This window comes from Cyprinodon tularosa, unplaced genomic scaffold (genome assembly GCF_016077235.1).
Source record: "Cyprinodon tularosa strain WSP-4 unplaced genomic scaffold, ASM1607723v1 ctg450, whole genome shotgun sequence".
Taxonomy (NCBI): domain Eukaryota; kingdom Metazoa; phylum Chordata; class Actinopteri; order Cyprinodontiformes; family Cyprinodontidae; genus Cyprinodon; species Cyprinodon tularosa.
This window is the reverse complement of record NW_024039175.1, coordinates 304950-320803: the sequence shown is the minus strand read 5'-3', so window position 1 is coordinate 320803 and position 15854 is coordinate 304950. Positions and strand designations below refer to the sequence as shown.

General features: G+C 37.0%; 1 protein-coding gene and 1 long non-coding RNA gene across 3 annotated transcripts in view; one reads left to right on the top strand and one right to left on the bottom strand.

Moving 5' to 3' along the window:
* Positions 1-15854, bottom strand: part of LOC119793391 (sodium/calcium exchanger 1-like) — a 184765-nt gene that overhangs the window by 145187 nt on the left and 23724 nt on the right. The gene's annotated exons all lie outside the window — the stretch shown is intronic.
* Positions 11888-15362, top strand: LOC119793393. The gene is made up of 3 exons (XR_005282088.1): positions 11888-11961; positions 13763-13873; positions 15157-15362. It is a non-coding gene; the product is annotated as an uncharacterized LOC119793393 (long non-coding RNA).

Below are 15854 nucleotides of genomic sequence, written 5' to 3'. Positions count from 1 at the left end.
AGAACTCATGGGGGAATTCCTTGCTGAAAATCCCAAATTACAGTTTAATGTCTGGGAAAGCAGGAGAACTAGTAGGGTCACATCCCACAAGGCTAAAACTGACATGAAGATTTTAAATAATTTGTTAACAGCATTAGTGTGTTTTTATATAATATTTCAGCCTTTGGCCTCTTATATAAACTTGAAATGTTTGTGATGAATTAAGTTTTGACATTTTCTATTGTATAACATATATGTAAGGTAGATTTTTACATCTACAGAAAAAAAGTAGACTCAAACGCTGTGAACAACTGACTTTTAGAGGTTGTTTGAGCTTTGACCGCTAGTTGGAAACCCTGATGTGCTCAGGGACAATGTTCTAGAGAAAGGGAAAGCTATAGAAAATAGCCTGTCACCTCAGGTCATCCGTTTGGTACTGAGTGGTAGAGACAGAATATCAACAGGGAGAGAAAAGGCCATGGGATGAGCAGTGGTAGAGCTGGAAACTTACATTTTCTGAGGGTATTTGTACACTTTGTATTCTGAATAGCAGTTTAAGGGCAACAGTGACAAAGATGCATTCATGAAAGCATCAACATGCACATATGAGACAAATCACTTGCTAAGTATATCCAAATGCTGCTATGACAAACTATTTCTATTCTTAAATTACTTTTTCTTCACAATTCAATAATCTGCTAATATGGCTGTGAAAATAACTGATCCCTATAAGACATCGTATGCCAATTATTTATGCCAATACGCTACGGATGAGCTGAACTAAAGCTTCCTCTCTGTGCAAATCAGACTTGTTCCTGGAATACCAATATCTGGATCGACAGACTGCAACCATCCATAACAGGCGTATGCTTTAATTTGTGTACATGCATTTTTCATTACTACTGACACACCTCAATTTACACTCTGTGGGACAGTGAAGGATATTTCTATCTAATTTTATTCTATACGTCCAAACTATATTGTGCTACGCTAGATGTGATCTGACAATATCTGTCATAGTACGTCATCTGCAAAGTTTTTCTTGTGGAATGACAAAGCTTTTACAACATAATATGTGTCTCAAATATAATATTGATGTGCAGCAGTGCTTCAAAACTTAAGAATGGTGGTGTTTCATATGAAGTTCCAGAAAAAAACAACCAAAAATGTCTTTATTTCAGCTTAACACCGAGTAACCTCTACTGTATCTACCATTTTATCCAAATCCCCCTGACACCTCAACTGGATTTAAAGGCTAAAAGCAATTTTAAATCAGAGCCTAGATCCTTCTGACCAACTTCTTTCAATGAGAAACCGTAAATGTGCATGATATTGTATGTGCAGCTTTGTATCCTACAGACAGAGGGGGAGCCGAGATGAAATGGAGATGGATAAATAATCACTGTAAGCCCAGGATTCAGCACAGTGGAGCTTGTACAGATTAGCCCTCACTGCAGTCATCTCAGCAAATGTGTGTGTGTGTGTGTGTAGATGCCTGTGTTTGTACTGAACCGGAGGGCATGCTGTGTGTCTTTTCTCTTGCGGCAGCCAGCAGTGCTAGTATCAAAGAAGTGGCGATTGAGCCTGTGCGTGTGACTGCCTTCAGATCCCATCTAAAAGCTCTAACTCACTGGCCTGCATCAAATCGCTTACAGTGATAGGACCTACCTACTAAGCACAACCAATAAGTTAAACTTTCAATTGGTAATCACAGCTCTGAGCTCTGCAGTAATCTGCAGACAGTGGTAACTTGAATAACACAATGGTTTGAGCTTGCATTTCTGCACCACCAAATTGGAAATGCACCGAGAAGGGTCATACAACTCTTTAATGTGGAAGCTGCTACTAGGCAATGAAGACTAAGTTAGCAAAGTTCAATCAGGCGGCAAGAAACTTCAAAATTAGCAAATAATACTTTGGGTATTAATAGGGTTGGTGGTGCACAGCAAATAAGCACAGTTTGTTTTTTTACGTTTAACAAACATTTGTCAGGCAAGATGCTTAATTTGGAAAGCTAACTTTGTGTAATCTCAGTTAAAGTAATCTTCAATTCCTAGATAAACAAAGAAAATGAAGTTCTAACTATAGTGTTCATACTAACTGTATAAGATACTTTAGATTTCAAATATTAGTTAAACCTTTATTAACAGTGACAGGTCGGTCAAACAGCTTTCTAAAGGCGACCACACATCTTTTAAATTTATCAACAGCTTTTACCAGAAAGGCAGGAAAAGATGTTTTAATGCATTTTTTTATATCTAAAATAGAGTTTTTAAAAAAGATATTAAGTGACTTAAAATACACAGCATATTAGAAGGTCAAACATTTAACAAAAAACATGAGATCAGAGATTGACCACAAAATCGGACAAGTTGATTAGGAGATAAACATGCAGGACAAAGTTAATTGTTATTCTGTCTAGATTTTTAGATTCCAATTAGGCTACACACATTTACTTTAAGAATTAATGTCCAGGCTTCTTGAGGGGATTACACAAAATATGCCATATATTTCAACTCATAGCTTGCATCAAACTGAGGACCTGCATTTTTAGAATAGAATAGAATAGAATAGAATAGAATAGAATAGAATAGAATAGAATAGAATAGAATAGAATAGAATAGAATAGAATAGAATAGAATAGAATAGAATAGAATAGAATAGAATAGAAAATCCCTTTATGGGGAAATTCTAGTGTTTACAGCAGCAAAAAGATTATAGAAAAAACTGGACCTTAAAAAGGTGTATAAGAATACACACATGAAGAGTTAAAAAATACAGCAAATGAAACACTGCAAACTGTTTTAACAATATAAAAACTTTGCACCTGGAGAATAAATAACCAATATACAGCTATGGACATTTTTATAGGAATTGATATGTGAAAATAGCAGCAATATCAGAGATGTGCAAAATGAAAGCAACATGTTATTTAACTGACTAAGATAGAAACTGTGCAAAATCAGCATGAATGTAAAAACTTATTGAGGTTGTTGCAAACAATGATGGTAATAAAGTCTTACCGCTGCTGGGAGGAAGGATCTGTGATAACGCTCCCTGGTGCATGTAGGGTGCAGAAGTCTCACTGGAGGAGCTCTCCAACAGCTTCATGCATGGGGTGGGAAACATTATTCAACCAAGGAGGTTAAATTAATTAGGATCCTTTTGTTTCCTAATTGGAATAAAGTGAAACTATATGAAGGTTCACGAATGATTTGAAGATGGAACGGGAGATTGATAGGCGGATTGGTGCGGCGTCTGCTGTGAAGCGTGCATTGTACCGGTCTGTTGTGGTGAAGAGAGAGCTTTACTGGTCGATCTACGTTCCTACCCTCATCTAGGGTCATGACCGAAAGAATGAGATCCCGGATACAAGTGGCTGAAATGAGTTTTCTCTGTAGTGTGTCTGGGCTCTCCCTTAGAGATAGGGTGGGGAGCTCAGTCATCTGGGGAGGACAGAGTAAAGCCGCTGCTCCTCCACATTGAGAGGAGCCAATTGATGTGGCTCGGGCATCTGATTAGGATGCCTCCTGGACGTCTCCCTGGTGAGGTGTTTCAGGCACATTCCACCGGGAGGAGGCCCAGGGGGAGACCCAGGACACACTGGAGGGACTATGTTTCTTGGCTGTCCTGGGAACGCCTTGGGATTCCCAGGACAGGGGACGTCTGGGCCTCCCTACTGAAGCTGCTACCCCCACGACCCGGATAAGTGTAAGTGGATGGATGGATGGATGGATGGATGGATGGATGGATGGATGGATGGATGGATGGATGGATGGATGGATGGATGTTAATTCAAAGACAAGCTTGCGTACTTTTAAATTGTATTTCATCATTTGTCCAGTAGGAAATGTAGTTTTTATACTGTATTTTATTTTGAAATCAAACAATTGCCTTCATACTATGTGGTAGTAAATAAAATAAAAATGTCCTAGTGTTTCTAGCTGTGTTATTTATTCAATTATTATTACACTTTTTTAAAGTGGGATAAAAATCTGTTTTTTGTCATTCAATAAAGCCAAAGAAAACAGATTTTTTTTCCAAAATAAGAACATATGTGCAACATGGATAACTCAATACTGAAAACCACAGAAAAAAAAACACTTTCTGGAGCAAATATGTGATTATGACACCAGTACAAGTGACGCTTTAACCTCCTGACAGTTACTCTCAGTATCTGTTGTGTGACCTTTCAGTAACCTAGAATTATGCTACCCATGACAAAAAGATTATACTTCAGAGGATTATCAACCATGAAGGAGATGGTATGAAAGTAAACTTCTAAATCTGTCCTTGTCTAATCTGCTTTGCTATATATGCTGATTTTAACTGCAAGCATTATGCATTTTTGATTTAAGTATTGCAACATAAAATTCTTGTAAATATGTTTAACACCCTAAACGACTAAATTACCATAGAGGATCCAGTTTGTAATAATAATCACAACTTTTACTGTACATCAGAATGCAATTGAAGTATAAACTTAAAAAATGTATCCAAATGTATTGCCAGTATCCTTGCTGTTCACAATACGGCGGAGTTCTCTACAGCGCTGCATCATATTGCTACATTTAACATAATATTTCACAAGGATGCTTCTGTTAAGATAAAAAGGCACTATATGAATACAGCCAAGTTAACATTTACCATAACCAAAATCTTTGACTTTTGCTAAATCCTAATATAAAGTCCACAGCATAATAGAGGATGCTGAATTGAATAAAACAGCCATTAGGCTCTGCACAAAGGTTAACTAAAAAGCAGGCATTGACATTACAGATAGAAAGCCTGGTGCACATTGAAAAATAGGCTGAATGAATCTGGGAAGTAAGTGTTCATCCCTAAACAGAAAGCAAGATAAACACAAAAGACAGCACATCTATAAATGTATAATAAGCTAAGACAGATGCAATCTGATCAGAAAAACAACTAGAACATTTATCAATAAGCTAAAAAAAATATAAACTTTGCTGAGACCTCCAACAACAAATTTAATAATATATTTGAAAACACATATTCGAAAAAAAAAAAAAAAAAAATTAGAATGCATATTTTATTAAGGAGTTCCCAGTCTATAAGCAAACCAATGTCTGTTAGTTTTTACTTATAAGAATGCCCAAATTGAACAAACTGATGCAACATTAATACTTAAGATTACAAATATACAAAAAATTGACCAAGTGACATTATTGCTACTGTGGCCGAATGCTTTTTTCAGTTAGAAAGAGTTAAGCCTGGCAAAGTATAGCATGCTAAAGGGTTAAAATGACCAGCAAATCCCAGACTAAGCCTTTATTGTCATGCGCTACTATTTCTAGATTTTGGGTCTCTACCCAGATGTTTCCTTAAAGTCTTTCAACAATCCACTTATAAACAAGAACATAACCATGTCAACTTCAAAGATGCTGTGAATGCAATTACTTAACATAACGGTTCGATGGTTGGACATATACAAATATCTTTTCTTGCCCTTTGGTTTATTTTATCTACTTTTTTCTTCCAATACTTTGTAGAAGCTTTGGGGTAAATCAGATGTTTATCCTAAACAGCTAGAGCAACATTTATTTCCTTACATCATGTCCCTATCTTAACCAATACACTTCCAGCTTGGTCTAATCCTTTTTTGGAAAAGTTCCACTTGTTGCCTTTTGGCCAAAGCTATGCTGTCTATGTTTATATGCTGTAAACAGAAAACGATAACACTGGGTGCATAAGAGGGAGGCAAGCAAAGGAAAAAAGTACCATCAGGCTGCAGAGAGAAGGGAAGCATTTCTGGATACTCAATCATGTAGATGATTTAAGAATCTTTTCAGACAAAGATAGGTGAAGTGTACAAAGTCAGCTAAAGCAGAAGTCTGGCTAAGTGGCCTAATCTATCATTAATCACATGTGATTACATTGGAGCAGATATATTAGCCCTGTTGGATCTCTATGCTTCCTCTCAGCTCTACTTGTAAAAGTAATGGAAGACGGGAATGATATAAGGTAGAGGAGAAAGTGATTCATATATTTAGGACAGTTTATGGGTGTATAAAATTTTTATTTATCCAATGTCTTTTTTTTTTTTTTTTTAAGTTAACCTAAAATTATAGAAACTTATGTCAAATCATTATATGGGTCTATGGCTGTCAAACTGTGGGAGAAATACTGGTGGTGGTAATTACTACTTTTACTAGGTTTAAGATTAAATTCTGGGATATATTTTTTTGCATTATATACCATTATATAATAATGATTGATTGACTGTATTGATCTCACAGGGGAGAAATTTACTCTTTACATCAGCTCAAAAAGTCAAAACAGAAGAAGGAGGTGCCAAAGGAAGAAAAAGGTGCATGGTATATATATACAGTATATACAGTGCGTCCACATATGACATTTTTTTCTAATATTTCAAAACACATTTTATACACTAATTTTCCAAGGCTTTTTCTTATTTTTTTTATGTAAAATGTTTAGATTGATGATCTGGTTTAGAGTTGCATAGAAAAAAGGTCTGAGAATCACTACTCTAATACTTACTGTTATGAAAGCAAATGAATTTAGCTGCTGTGCTGAGGTTTGCCCTGAACGCTAGATCGGCCAACTAATAGAAACACTTTATTTAGTGTGTGATTTAAAAAGAAATCTGTTTATGCAATCGATAAATATTGACTGATACGCACCTTATACACTTTTCTAAGGTCCATGTTTGTGTGACCACTTTTTCTATAATCTTTTTACTGCTGTAAACATCAGAATTTCCCCACTGTGGGACAATAAAGAGATTTTCTATTCTATTCTATAAGTTGATAAGAGCTTTTGAGTTTGGGCTGGGAATTACAATAGAACTACAATAAATGGAAGTAGTTTTTAATGCAAGGTCTGAAAATAAAATGAAAACTTAATGTACAAGAGAATTCAGTAGGGTTTTTTGCCATTTGTCACAATTATTTTATACCACAATGATATTTTGTAATAGTTGACTGTGTCGAAAGCACATAATCGAAGGAGTTTGGGACTAAACAGTAAATATTGCGTACAAAATAGGAGTTACTCTTACAGTTACAGTTACTCTTTTCTTACTCATTGGTTCAAGGTACTGACATTCATTTGAGATTTTATGTTCTAAAAAATCTAGAAGAAATAAAAAAGCGTAACAGCAATGGTGGTATATAGAACAAAATGTAAAAAAGCAAAAACTTTGTAAAGATTTTAGCTTAAACCCAGGAGCATTCATCTTCTGATTTGTTTCAAATGTACTTTTTGTGTGTTTTAGTCACTTCCTCTTCATAGTTCCTACTCTCGTCATTGCCCCTGCTTTTCTTTGTATCTACCAGTCAATTCTTTCCATACATCCATTGATTTATAGCCCTTTCTTCAATCTCTCTTCACACTTCACTCCCTCTATCCGTACAGTACTATAAGTAGAAGACAAAAAGGAAGCCACGGTAACAGAGGCCTATTGGACCGTGAAATAGTTTGAGCTTTACTACAACTGGGAGCTTTTGACCGCATAGCACACCAGTCATTGGCATGGTTACCTATGGCAACAGAGCACTAATAGAACGGCCTTTTAAAGGGAAATGAAAAAGAACAAGTCAAGCTGGAGTGTTCATGTGTTAATGAGTAAATCCAAAACATGCATTAGTCCAAACAGACACAGGTTGTCTACAGAAAATGTGGCCCAAATTTTATAGGCACTGATATAATATGCCTCTTAACCAAACACAATGGTAACAAATGTCAAATCAAAATAAAACCTGTTAAATAATCACAACTTTACAACATAAAACCTAAAACAGTCTTTTTTTTTTTTTAAGCCCTCTGGTGCAACAGATTTTTTAAGATACCTGATAATTTACCTGATAGTTTAAATATCACAAAAAAGGACTGGTGCTAGTCTTTATAGGTATCTTAAAGGAAATTAAACATTTTCTTGGTCAATTTTGTTTTCATATTTTTAAAAGAAATGTTGTCTATTTAAATCAAGTCTTCAGCTACACAAGATCTGGTTAGAGCTTCAGCACATTCTGGATGGTTCAAAGGCATTCCCAGTGTACATACATACATATAGTGTGTGTATATATATATATATATATATATATATATATATATACACACACACACATACATACATACATACCCTTTCCATTGAATTTAGAAATTGAGAAATCACCATTACCCCTTTCCCACTGGCCAAAAAACCTGTTTACTCTGGGACAATTGGCTTTTAGTGGTGGGGAGAACAGCTCATGCCTGTTCAACGACTCGGCAAACAACGCATGTTAAAATCACCTCGGCTCTGATCGGCATGCTATGGGAACTCCAGAGCCGAGTTGACCAAATCCGAGGTCACTGAATTTCGTTACACCAATGAGCGCAACATACGGATGTCAATACACTGCGCCAGCCATGTCTGCTCTAACAAGCCAAAACAACTCTGTTTACATTCAATAAACATGGCGCAGGTAAGAGGGATTCGGATGGATAGAAGAACAAAACAATAAAGCACACCGACTACGCCCTTGCTCATGTTGCACTCCATTGTTTACTTTGCTGATTTGCCACACTGGTGAAATTATCAATGCCAACCCTTCATGATGGTGTCAACAGATGCGCAATGGGGGGACAGAGGCCACACAGCTTGTCAGCGGAGAATCAGAATCAGCTACTTTATTTTTGCCAATGGGAAGGGAGCCAAATGCTGATTGTTAGCGGGTAAACCCATGTTTGAAAAACCCAGGTTAACCCGCTATTTTCAGCGGGAAAGAGGCTTAACAGAAAGAAAATGAATGACCTAGAGTCCCCCAAAAATCCTGAAGAAGCCCTCTAAATATCTGTGTCCTATGCTGTCCCTTGATCCACAAAATACATGTTTGACTCGTCAACCATAATCCCATGACCCATCCAGCAATTATCCAAGGGTAAAGATCTAAACACCATTATGTCTATGTTCATCTAATGTATCAGGTAAACATTTGGTATAATTTGCATTTTGTTTTATCACCTATAATAGCAGTTGGTTTAAATAACGATCCATATTATCTAATCATCACTTTCACTGCCTCTATGGTGCCTCTGACTAACAGAGAATTTTAGTCTAATAAAATTCACATCCAATATCCTGGAGCTGGCACGCAAAAATAATTACAAGAGCACAACAGCATTAACCTGTTCCAATCCAGCCATTAAAGGGGCGAACATGCAGCCAGACCAGGGATCTCAGAAGCACTCCTATTGGAGCACTTATTTGATGAGATAAGCTATGACTGCAAACTATAAACCCCATCACCCACACACAGGCTTTGTGTAAGCAAACATGGGCACATTGGCCTTATTGTTTGTTTTTAGTCAGATTTATAGCCTTCTCTTGGTTTTAGCAGTCCCACCTGGTGCTCTATAGCTTTTATCTACCTGTAGATGAGGTAAGTTTTATCTCCCATGTATCTGAACTAAACATTTAGGTAAAAAAAAAATGTCTGGCCAAAAAAGGATTATCAAACTACAAACATGGATAATATTATTGAGCAAAAATATCCTTAGATGAGATTCTGAGAAATATGGGAGCCTTGTACCAAGCAATTTTTATGTGGGTAATCTGTAATGTTAAGATTAAAAAGGTTTCTTAGTTTTCCTAGTTCGGTCGGAAGAGAAGAACAACAGTACTGACTGTTTTTAGGAAAAATGTATCTATCACATGGAAAACCACTAGATCAAAACTTCACAAACAAAATGTCTTTCATTAGTATGATTACACTTATGTTGAATCAGTAATAGATAAAAAAAAATAGGAATACTGAGTGACCTTTTGAAAAGTATCACAATATTTTGTGTGGGAAAATTTTGAGCAAGCAAAACCTTTTAACACATTTTTTACTGTAAAAAGTAAAATTTGGTCATAGTCGTCAACAGAAGAACCAAAAAATTGCAGGCAAAATTATTTTTGCCTGCAAGTGGTCTAGCCTCAATCAAAGCCCGTTGTTGATTTTGTTCAATAAAAGTACGTTTTAAGATCATTTGAGACAAGAAAATTATACTTTAAAGCATCACTATATGGTCCATTTAAAGATTTAATGCGTAATTAAAAAAACTATTTCCCAAGTTGAGAGGACCGCGGCAACCAGCGGACCTCCGAGGCTAAAAGCAGCCAGGGCTAACTGCAGCCCCTCTGCAGCTGCCCTTTCTCGGCATAGTCATGTGTGAAGGACCACTGGCTCCGATGGCGATTTTTGACTCAGCTTTGGAATCAGTTTTGTAAGGATCAGACTTGGGGTTTTTGTTGAAACCGGAGCAGGAAGAGGCTCTACGATCATTTCGTTTTAAGAAGGACGTGTTCACCGTTTTACCGACAGGCTGTTTACACTCAACCACCAGCTTTCTGTAGTGCTTACTACATTACAGTCAGTTGCGCTCATTGGTCAGAGCGTTGACCGATAGGCACAGACATGGTTTGAAAAACCATGGGTTGTTCTCATCAACAATCTTCTGATGTCTCATTCATCTGGGCCAGACTAAATAACACACTTAATCTCACACTTAGTCTGGTCTATCAGGTTAACCGATTGGTGCTTGATTTTACAGACTCAGTTTTCATATAGACCAATTTTTCCTCCATGTAAAAGAGTTCAATGTATAGCAGCATCTATTTCCAAAAGCTGATGGAAACAGGTGAAGAAAGCTATATAAAGAGCAATTTATTATTCAGCAAAGCTTGATAATACTACTGTAGTTAATTTGTCCCTTTCTCAGCCATAAACTGATACCTTAACCTATAACAGGGAAAATGACACAATCTTACAAAAATAACAGCTTCTTCTTGGCCGAAGGGACTCTGATGCATAATGTTAAAAAGAAGACCGAGTAATTGTTATCCTCCAGCATATCGAATAATATAACTGATATTGCTAGACAGAATTTAAACTATGAAAATGTCCCTTGCTGGGACAAAAAAATTGCATCAAGTCCTGTACCCTGAAGCAAATGTTTTTCAGATGTTTTTGAAGCATGGGCTACTCAAGGGTGTCAAGAGCTTGTTCAGCATCTTCATTTATTTATTGAAAAGTGCTCTTCTTCTCACTGGTAGATCCAAATCAGCAAATTAAACACATCAGAAAGCACATCTGGCAGCAGTAGGAATAAGAAATTAGCTCCCATCTGGTCTCTTGGTCCGTCCCTCTCTTCTTTTTCAATGTCTTCACACCAACTTTGACTCATGTTACTCTTCCGTCTTTCATCACTCTCTCCGACTGCATCATTGCAGCTCTGAGTGACTCTTTCCTCCCTCCTACTAAGCAGTTGCCAAGGTAATAGCGTTTTTGTGGAGGCAGCTGGCCAGGCCTGTTGACCTGCCCTCCTTTTTACCTCCTCTCAGTGACTCTTTCCCCCTTTTAGTCATTGGTCATACTCAAAAAAAGTCTAAAGATGCTCATTCCTCTAGAAGAAGAGATGTGGCACAAATCATTGCTGTTCAGGCATCCATCAAATAAGGTGGATTCTTGTTTCCTTTGATAATTCCATCTTGGATCATGAAAAACAACTTCTGGATTTAGCAGTGTGGAGCATATCAGCTAAACCTCTCTTTTCTTAAAGAGTAACATTTAACCAAGTTGGAATAATCAGCATTTGATGATGCTATCTCTACAACCAATAGGCCCGCTTTAAATGAGCAGTTACTAATTAAATAAAATAACTTTCTGGATAAAAAGATCCCATCTACAGCATAAGTAGTTTAAGCAACAAGAAAAAAAAAAAACTGATAGCTGATCTTTATGATTTCTGCTATTGGCAAACACACACTCACACACACTATAACAGGTGTGAGCCTGCTGCCAAGAGAGGTGTTGTTTTACAATGTTCCCTGTAACAGGAGAACAACCTTCACACCTCCTAAAGCACAGCTTGTGTGGGTTTGTGTGTCTGTGCTTCAAGCAGATTCTGGTTTGCTTCATTTTCCAGTGCCAAACAAATGAATCAAAGATTCTGCACAGTCCAGGAAAACTGGTAGGATTTGAGTTTGTCCGCTGTTTGTAGGGAAGGATTATACAGCGGCTGGTAAAAGTAATCGTACTGTTTTACTCATTAGGTCACATTTAACCCCAGAGTTCAAAGTGTATATTGTTATGGAATTTGACTGGCTATAACAAGTAGTGGACGAAGGAAAAAGGAAGGGGAAGGAAATGATAAACGTGGCGTGCATTTAAATATAGCCCCTTGAGTCAATCCTTGTAGTGCAACCTTTCTCTTCAATTACAGCTGCAAGTCTTTTGAGATATGTTTCTACCAGCTTTACATATATAAAGTCAAAAGGTTTTTGACCCGTCTTAGGAAAATAGCACTAACTTTGATTAGATGAAGTGCATGGAAACATTTGAGTCTTGTCAGATAGTTGACGGAAAATTACTGCAGCAGTCTCATGATCATCTGACCGTGTGATCAGCCGATTTGGCCTGACCTCTAGGTCCAGCAAAGGTAAGTCCACAATGACAGGCTGATGTTGTTTGACTCAAGAAAATACCTGATGTAGGGGTTTGTAATATGTCACATGCATACTGTTTTTTTCTTCTTCCTTTTAACAGTAAAATAAAATCTCAGATTTTCCCACACTGCCTTGTAAAAAAGAATAAAAAATAAACATGTGACATCAAGCGCGTCCATGTTAAATGGGTCCAATCTAGCCAACAATCCAAGCTTTATATTCAAGATTGGATTTTGTGGACACCCAGAAGCGACTGGCATACAGCTCAACTCAAACACCAATGGTAACTCCACGTAATAAAAAAAAAAAAAAAAGGAAAAAAATTATGTATACTAAACTTTTGTTTAGTATGGGGCTAGCTTTGAGAACCAACAAGGCTGCAGTTCTGTGTATTGACCACAGGTGGCAGTATCACTAGAAAATATCATATTGCCTCTAAAGAAAACTTTGTGTGTTGAAGCAGTGATTAAATTGGGACTGGTGTAAACAGGGGCAAAAGGTGGAAACAACTGAAGTGTTTAAGTGTTCTTTCTGTATATGTCTTATGCCAAGTCCTCACCCCAATGATGACTTGCTAATATATTTTTAAGTGAGGTTATCCATCAGATCTGTAAACCAATTATGACAATAATAATAAGCTGTTTTGAAAATGATTTGACCTTTGACAAAAAAAAATCGTTATATAGGAAACCTGTACTGATTCTACTTGTCTAAAGATGCCTGCTGAATAGATTCCAAAACAAAAGAAAAAATATCTAAATTAACGAGTAAATAACAGCTTAGGTGATGAGCAGCTACAAGCTGTTTTATACACATGTAAAACAGGCCTACACAATTTTTAAAAACCACATGCAAAGACAAATGATTTTGATTTTCAACTTTCCATGCTTCTCTAAAGGCCCTCTTATTATGAATATTATATAAATACTATATAAGTTATTCCACTTAAGGATATTTACTAGATCAGGATCAAATGCATGAAGTTTGCTTTATGCTTGACGTGTCCGACCAAATTACATAATAGTGAGCTCCCACACCACTCTGTGAGTCCATGCGCACAGAATTTCCACACCGTGCACATAGGAAAATTTGTGACTACACAGAAAAATCCACATGGAAAAACATGGCGAGCTGGCAACAGCTCCTGCTGGTGAGGGTTTTTAAACATCTAGAGATCCTGTGATTTAGTTCATAAATACCCCAACTATCAATAGATTGTGGTTAAATTCCTGGAAAGAAATGACTGTCGCTCTTGGGTGGCATAAAGAGGCTTTGATAAAGTTGTAAATGTGTTTTCTGCTTCCTCGTGTGGTGTGATGTTGTCAGCTTGCAGCTTGTGCTGAACACCCCCCCTGGAGCCGGCCAGAATGGGGGAAAGCCACACAGAGCATAAATGCTGCAGACGCTGTGATGGGCAGCTCATTTTCCACGCGGATTGTAAGTGCATTAAGCATAATGAGCCTTTAACTAGTGCTTGTCATATGTTCTGCGTAAGGTTGGCAGAGGATTAGTAACAGGAAAGGTAGGGGTGGTATTTTCTGGAAATGTCTAAAATGATAGCAGATTTAAGATTTTCTTTGTGCTGCTGTTACGATTGCTTTCCTCTTCCACCAGAGAGGGACAAACAAATTACTTGATTGCTTTTGTCAACATTCTCAAACTATTCCAAAAACAAATTATACGAGGACAAATTTGGAGGGGAGGCGATAAAGATATTTAAACTTTGAGAGGGCCAAACTTTTCTCCATCTTCTTTTTCCTTTTCAATATTCCATCTACACCTTCAGTCAAACCGTAATCTTTCACAAGTCTCTTCCCATATTAATCTGCCTCTCTCCCTCTCCTTTATTGTAAAAGAGAGGGGAAAAAAATCAGGTTAGCGTCAGCCTGAAGGCAGTCTTATTTAGATTAGACAATATTGGCTTTTCAACTTCAGTTATTTCTTGTTATTTTTTAAGAACTCTGAAATCAAATCTGAAAAAAGCCACTAAAATAAACTAAAGTATTTTGTCTTTGAATCAAATATATTCTTAGCATTCTACATTTCATATTGCATGGCCTTAATTGACATTTTGCAATAACCAACATTAAAGATAAAGCAGTCAACCCTGGCATTACTATTATAAGACCACCTAAAAAGAGAAAATTCATGGAGTTCATTCTATTTATAATTTTACTGGGCAGAAATATATATTTTGCTTTTCCTAAATATTTTGTGCAATACACAACTGTAAATATTCAAAATACCTTTTCTTTAAACCCAAAGTTTCGGACAAATTTATTTCATTTAGTCCGATGTAAAAGTCTTAGTCTAAAAGTCAATTTTGCATTAGCTATGTGAGGAACCTTTCATAAAGGTTGGAAATAAATGTTTGCGTTTAATTAATCTTGTCGATACGAAAAGATACCAGAAGGAATAATTGAAGACAATTTTTCTTCAATCCTCAGGCCACTGCTGCTTGTGCGCACTGCTGTGACTTTGCGGGCTACCGTTGCATTGTGGGGACTGTAGTTTTGGTGAAGTATTGTTGCACGCATCAACACTACGTTCCCAGGGGAAAACATGATTGTGTTTTTCTTTTACTTTAAGTTTTTTGTTGTGGTTTGCATGTTTAGATTGTTTTGGTTTTTGCTTTCTTCTTTAACATTCCAAGCTGGGCGGAAGTCGGTTGTCTAAGGAGGCGTGGTGTCCTAACTGCACTCGACAACTGCTGGTCGCAGGTGTCAGCAGAGGCTAATTGAAGCCAAAATAAAAGGAGCCTTGATGGAGGGAGGGACGGAGCTGATCTTGCAGGTGATAGAGACGGACACGCTGCTGAACGAGGGGCAGGTGGGATCCGCACGATACTCTGATCGAGACGGAGCGCTACTTACAGGCACGGACCTCTGCCATGACTGTGCCGTCTATTTATCTCCCGGTACTCTGTGCCTGGCGTGCAGATCCCACGAATACGAACAATGAAACTTTGATTTATTTTATGTTTTTCTTATTTTACTATTTGAAAGCAGTGATCGGTAGGATCGGAGAGCAGCACAGTAATGCATTTTCGCGGTATTTAGGTACGGTATTTATCTTAATAAGTTTATTAATAGAAAAGTTTAATAATATTGATATTTTGTTTTTTTTTTTAACTATGTGTTAGGTCTTGGTTCAATAGGTTTTGTTAATTTCAATATGTTTTAATAAACATTTCCCCAGGCTTGTAGCAAATCTGTTTTTTTGTCCATCGGTGTATTTGACTTTGACATCCCTGCATTAAAGGGTTATCTTATCGGTTATCTATATCATGAGATAAGGGTCAGTTATTATGGTTATAATAAAACACTTAGACAGCAACTGAGGTTTTTCATGTTTGGTTCTGTAATGCTACATCTAAACTCCTTAAGAAGATGTCATGAACCAGAGGGCCGGTAGTTTT